We start from the raw sequence: 7,548 nt of genomic DNA, 5'->3' as shown, positions 1-7,548 counted from the left end.
TGTATGTTATTTCCCAGATACAATATACATAAATAAACATAAATTATGAGATGCACAATCGCCCAATATGGACATAATTTCTAGGGATACTGGGCTACCAAACACTGATAAATTATTTGACTGCAACCTAGTTTATGCATAGTCTTAATTGTTTATGTTTGGATCTAATTTATGGTTAAGATATCATGCTATGCCCATCTCAATCTATCAAATGACTGTTAAAGTGACAAAACACCACATACCTCTGTATGCAGATGACATTTTGTTTTATGTATCTGATTTTGAAAATACAGCCAAACATTCTCTCCACATTTAACAAGTCTGAATCATTTTCGGGCTATAAAAATGACATGGTTAAGCAGGTTGCCATGCTGTACATGCTCGCATGTTATTGCAGCAAAATCTCACCTTGTACTAACTGTAAGAGAACTATGATACTTATCCAAAGGAGATCCAGACGAGATGGATGATGAACTAATTGATTTGACTTTTTTAGGCATATTGATGAAATCTACATGACATTTTTATGTAGGAGGAGCATGTTCTGTTGCGGGACATTTCAGATGAGCACACTTCAAACTTGGTTTAGCTCTATTACACCTTAAAGAGGAACTGGAGATGTCCTGTCATTTCCCATCAGGTTCAAAGACTATTTGTTTTCAGGGACTAGCAACACATTCAGTCTTGTTCCAGTAGTTACTCCATGACTACATGGAATCGGAGAAACAGGTGATCTGTAATTATAGGAACATTTTCATCAACTGATGTCTCTTGGGCAAATTTAACCTACATCATCCTCTGGGCTGTCACTCTTCTGACATTGTGACTAGAAAGGGTTTAATTCAACTTTTAATATTTACACTAGGGTCATAAACTGTAATATTTAAGTTTGTATAAGCTACATCTCACAAAAGAGCAAACACACACTTGTAAGTTTTTATATTTGTATTAGTTTCTAAATGGAATGGTTTTGTTGTTTGAGCAGTAAGATGAAAAAAATAATTAAATTCTGCCTGCTCATGAAGTTGAAGGGCAGCATCATCATCCCAAAAAAGAGAAATTTGTGTACTAAAAATGCAGTAGAAATCAGTGATAATGTAGAATACAAGAAGGCAAATTGCACAGGATTATGCAGTCTCATTTGCGCCTCAGTGATAGATTAAGCCCCAGCATTCAAAGACATTGTGTTTTGTTCAAGGGTGGAAGTGACTTTGCCAAGACATTGTGAGATAAGAAGCTAACTGTTATTAGTTTAATGGGAATGATAGTCTGCCCAAAGCAGTGTGTGCAAGTGGCATGGGAGCATCATTTTTCTTTGTAGTCATTCTTGCACAGCACTGAGGCTGAGTAACAGTGAGAGAGCAACAGCCTGCCAATTGTTTTGTGGGAAATCTAAACCACTGAAGACAAAGTGTTGCTCATATGTCTACTGCCCTAACAGAGCTAGGTCCAATTTGCTGCAATTGGTGTAAATAAGCCCCTTCTTATCCCTCTGAAATTGAGGGTAGGTTTTTGTTAATGTCACTTGGTAAGTCCAGTGAACTGTTAAGTCTTCGTTATATGACAGGCCAACCTATCTCACTGATGTAAGGTTATGCTTATATTGTGCTTGTGACTCCAGTGCAACACTAGCCAAACTGTTACTAACCAAAGAGCTATGTAGTTAGTCTGCTTTTCCAATTATTAGACATGTGTGGGGACCATTAACTAAATGCTACAATAACATTTATGAATCTCCTTTGCCATGATTATGGGTAGTTGGCTGCTCATTGTGTGTACTTCTTCACCCTTATCACCATCACAGAAATGGTGCTCTGGTGTACTTACATTGTCTCAAACAGACTTTCATGATCTTGATGACTGTCATTATCATATCAGTTCAGCACCTTAGCAACATTATAGCTTTGAACTGCCTCTTATTAAAATAGCTTTTATCCAAGGATGTCATACTACAAAATCAAAAGGACCACCACCAAAACTCTGTGCAGTCCCTGAACAATATCCTTTACAGTATGAGAGGATTTTGTTAATGTGTATGACTGTTGGATTTTGAGTCTGTATTTGTGTAGGTTATCTATTTGCAATGATAAAACCAGATGTCAGTGATGCCAAATCCAATTCCTTGCACATTTGGTTGCTGCCTGCAAGCCCATATTACAATGCTTATTCAGGACCTTGGCAATTTAAAGCCCATTGAGGATAGTTTCCCCCCCAGCTTATACCAAATACACTGCTTTCCATTTTTCCTGCGCCAGGCATTTTACATAGCAGCACAATAATACAAGTCAGGGCAAATGAGTGACTGTGAGGGTGAGAGTGAGTGACAATGAGTGAGTCAATGTATGTGTGTGTGTTTCTGTGTGTGAGTGAGTGTGAGTGACATAGAGAAATCGTGGGGCCATTTGTAAGGAATTATGCAAATTATGTTCACAGCGGCTACTGTATCTGTTGGCATAAGAGTATAATATATATGCGAGTATAATATGTGTATGCATGTTTTTGACTGTCTTGTTGCATTCAAGAAACATCTGAAATCTGAGCTCTTCTGTGAACACCTCAACACTTGAGCCCCTTTAATTTTTTAGCACTTTGTTCATTGTTGTACAGCTTTCTTGTTGTTAATGGTATTTCTTATGCACTTGTCTACTTCCAGTTGTTAAAATATCTATCTATCTATCTATCTATCTATCTATCTATCTATCTATCTATCTATCTATCTATCTATCTATCTATCTATCTATCTAACTAAAACATACTAGACATTAGATATTTTGGTCTTCAGTTTAAACACAACACCCCATAATGACAAATTCAAAACATTATAAATACTGTAAATTTGTGACCTTTAAATGCATAAATGTACAATTAAGCCTTTGATTATATAAAAGAACATGTAAAAATAAGGCTTTTGCTGTCATGTTCACTTTATTATATATGTTAGAAAAGCGTGTTGTGCTCCATGTTGCTCTTTTACAGAAAATAAAATATGAATGTAAAAGTCCCAGCTGCTCTTTAGCACTGATATCAAATTTTCTGTTGTCTTATAGGAAAAAAACAATTTAAAATACAATAAATGAAAACACTAATGTTGGAAGTTGAAAAACTGAAAGCAGATTTGAGAAAGTTAAAAAAGCATGACTGAAGTTGCACACCTTCATTATCATGTCACAAGAAGGCAGTTGCTAAGATACTTTAAACTGTGACCACAATAGTGTGGTCCTCATTCCTCTGAACAAGAGCTACTCTGCAAACCATGTTCCAATTAATTAAGAGTTCTTTGCCTGTCTGTATGCACACTGATAATATGAAGTGGATTTGACACACAAATAATGAAGAATGTGGCATGGTGGTTTGTGTGTCTGTGTTTATACAGGAATAGAGAAAGGCAGAATGAATCTGTGTAGTGTTTTTGCCAGCAAACCCACATGGAAGTACATGAGTATTTCAGAGATGTTGTAAGTGCCTGTGCCACTAAAGTATATTCAGTTTAACGGTCAGAAGGACAGGCACATTGCAATAGGGTGGTAAAACCGAGGCTTTTAGGGAGCTAGTGCTAAAAAGGCCACAAGGGGTAGAGCGCAGAAAGATTGATTGGTGTTGCTGTGGCACTGCTTGGGATGCTTGTGCAAACTGCTGGTGAATGTTTTTGAATTAGGTGTTAATCGAATCAACAAACAGATGAAAAACAGACAAGAGCTTACCCATTTTAAAATGACACTTGCAATTTTCATACTGTTGGGTAAACATATACCATGATTGTTTGTCATGTTTTGTCATGTTTACATTGTGGCACAAGTACAAGAATGATGGCTGTCAATTTCCAAACAAATAAACTGAAATGTAATATATTTGCAGTATGAATACTGCATTGAGTATTTGTGCCAGAGCCCATTGCCTGATTGTGACTTTGACATCTGCCTGCTGGGCATGGATATTTTTTGACCCTGCAGACCTTGGAAAATCATCATAATATTGACAAGACCATGCAGGCCAAGTTTAGCATAACCCTCTCACACCTATGAGCATAATGTCTGGCTTTTCCCCCTGTCTCAGCTGCTGCTGCAGGAAGAGAGGCTGTCCTTGTTGTCGACTGGAGTACATAAAAAAAACAGGGTGACAAATAATTTGGCTCACTATATTCGTTGCTCTGTCTGTGCTGCTGTAAAAGGAGAACATGAAATTTCTGTGGCTGTGGGCCCATCTGCCTAAGTCCGGTTCTGTCCATGGTGCTGAACAGATTAGAAAGCAAGTCGACTGTTGTGTTACTCAGCTTTGAATCAGTGACTGGTGCTCTCCATGGTCCTGGAATCACAGCATGCATATTAGCAGCCTCCAACACTGCTACAAGGTATATAATTGCTTCATGTTGACATTATACAATGTGTGTAAATGCTACTGGTTGTAATCTAGTGCTAAATTGAGTAGAGAGAGAGGAAAAGACTGACTTCTTTTAACATGCTGCTAAAAAAGAAAAAAAAATAAATAAAACAAACAACCAAAAAAGATAATATTTTGCAAGTTCAAATATTAATATCATAAAAAGCAGTCCTCTTTCTATGGCTGGGTGGTTTGGCTTGTGTATGTGTAAGAAAAATTGTACAATGTTGTGGTTGAGTTGCAGTCACAGCATGGTGCAAAGTGCTATGTGTGGGCCTTCAAAAAAGACTTAACACAAAATCTAAAAAGTCTTTTGATGAGAGACCTTCTGCAGCTTGATAGAGGAAAAAAATCTGTCCTTAAAAAAACAAGGAGTTTGTAAAATAGTCCTATGTCTTTGTCACTAAAATATGTCAGCCTTCCTTCCAAAGTTTTTTACTCATCCTTATGAATTCAATGCTTTGCAAGCACTGTGGCTGCATCTGATGACTGTATAGCACAATAGTTTATGATGCATCTATATCACAATACTGCTGGCAATACATTTTTTTCTTGACTATAATATTTCTGTCCTTCCTGTGTTTTTTTTAACAGTAAGATAAAAGACAGTTATGTAATATACTAGACATTACATATTTTAGTCAAAATATACATGAACATATGTACAATTTAATGCAATCACATACACCATCAGTAGCTGCTAATCATGGCAAGAGAGTCTATCATTTATTATTCCAAAAGATACCAAAGGGACAAAAAAGCAAAGGAAAGATTTACATGAATATACCATTGCCAAATCCTGCTTTCACTTCATGTAGAAGACAATTTGAATTCCATTCTTAAATTTCCATTTGTCACCTACTGTAGGGGAAAAAAGTCACTCTGAACACCAAAATTTAATTTGGAAAGAGGGGAAATGAATTAAGCTGGAGTGGAAGCTCTTCTTTCTTGAAGACACATTTTACGATTTTGGTTGAAAATATGCGTGTCTTTCAACACAAGAATCTAGCTATAGTGTGATTGTATAAAACTGATGCTCTGAGGTGTATTAATATGAATATAGGATGGATTCTTGTTAAAAGTCAGAGCCTATTAGTACAACTGGACTGCAAGAAAGACAGCCTTGCAGGTTAGTAAGCAAAAACACATACCTGCCCAAGAACAGGGGACAATATTCTATTGTAACAAGCAAATGGTTGTTTTATCATCTCATCACGAAACCATTTATCTTTTAGAGTCAGGAATGTACATGTGACAGACACCAGACCCTATAACAAAAGATTAAGGCCAGTGTTGAGGAACACAGCAGAACAAATTAATTATTGATGGGATGCTTTCAAAGCCCATGGCGTCACTAGGTATCCATTGTTACCTCTGTTGTTGGTTGCAGCTCTTAGCAGGGTAGAGAGGATGGAGACGAGGCAGGCAGGCGGGGAGGCTTACAGACCATGAACTTAGCCTCTCTCCACCCTCCCATGAAGTGCATCCTGCTGAAGCTAATTTCCTCTTTTCTCATGTCATTCTCTTTGGGCTTCATTCATCTCACAACACTCTAGACACATTTGATCAGTGTTGCTAACATGCAGGTAATGCTTGGTTAATTTATGTTTACACAAAAAGCAGTAAGGACCAGATAATTAATATCCCACCTAGGCTCAGATGAAAAATGACATGATTATTTACAACTATTTTCAATCATTCATTGTTTAATTTTATATCCACGGGGAAATATAATGTCAACTGACTTTTAGTCTTAAGTAGCTATACAGTTACCTCTACAGCTGAGTTAAGATGTGGTCAGGTCTAGTGTACTGATCTGGAAAGAAGAAGAGTGTGTCCCCCCCTTAAGGAATGGTTTCACAGCCAGGCAGTGGGAAACAGCTCTAAAATACAGAGAAAATACCCTGTACTCATAGTGAGAGTGTCTTGGCCATGCGTGAACTGATGCTGATGACATTCACATATAGCTGTGATGCCTGAATGGATTAAGTTGCTCTGAGGGGTCTGTGCAGAGAAGCTCAAGGATGCAAGAAGCACATAGACACATTGTAACATTGCCAGACAAATACTTTAGTGGCATATTCTCTGTTGTGGCCAATGAGTGAAAACTTAACTGAAATGTACACACAATGAATGTGTCAGATAATGCATGGTATGGAATGTAATCGGGGTTTTAATACCTGAGTCTTTTTATTCTCCAAACCACTTAACAACGGTGAAATCACATCATTTTCAGCTCATGTCAAATGAGAATGTGAGATTGTTAAAAACCTTTCAAAAGTCAAAACACTTTTCACATTTTATCTACATAGATGTTCCCATAAGTGATACATCGTCTTTTAGCTACTAATACATTACATGACTTGCAGTAATTAGAGATGAATTCATTGTTAAACACCCAGACCATTGATGTCAGCAATGATACATGTGTAGACATACTTGAATGCCTGCTTAAGGACAGCAGTTGATTTGAAAAGTTGTCACAAATGAAACATTTATACTGTTGGTTTTTAGAGGTCTCTGTACACTCCAGTTCTCTTGCTTAAAATAATGTGCCAGCCTCACAAAACTGGTATTAAAAATATTGATTTGACCATAATCATGTTTAAAATATCCAAATATACACATTTTAATATTCCAGAGATAAACATGTTAAAGGTTGTACATGTAATATTTAGCTTTATTAAAAGCAAAATGAAGCATAAGAGCTGGTAATAGCACTTGGTAATTGCTGAAAAGCTAAATGTAAGTTTAAATCTGCAGTATAAATTTGGAACACTGGAACTACTCTAAAGTTTTGTATTACTCGCAAGATAAAGTCCATCAAATACATTTGCTCTTATAAACATGTGGAACTGATGCTAAAAGGTGTTGTGCTAGTGTAACACATGAAACAAGACTGAAAGAGAGGAAAAAAAAAACTTTCAAATTTTAATGAGAACTTCATTTTTGTTTCAGAATTTTAAAAACCTCTAGCCTAGCCCTGTACTAATCAGCAGCAGACCAAGGATTAGGATTCAGGACCGGGGCCTCTCATGGTTGAGCAGACACTAGTGAAAACGAACACCCAAGGAATCCATCCGATTTTCTGTCCTCCCACACACCTTTGCTAATCAATGTACACCATGGGCAGTGATTACAAATGAGTTATATCACTTGGCTACTAAAACT

The sequence above is a fragment of the Thunnus albacares genome, chromosome 7 (assembly GCF_914725855.1).
Source record: "Thunnus albacares chromosome 7, fThuAlb1.1, whole genome shotgun sequence".
In the NCBI taxonomy this organism is placed as follows: Eukaryota; Metazoa; Chordata; class Actinopteri; order Scombriformes; family Scombridae; genus Thunnus; species Thunnus albacares.
Note: the sequence above shows the minus strand (reverse complement) of the source record.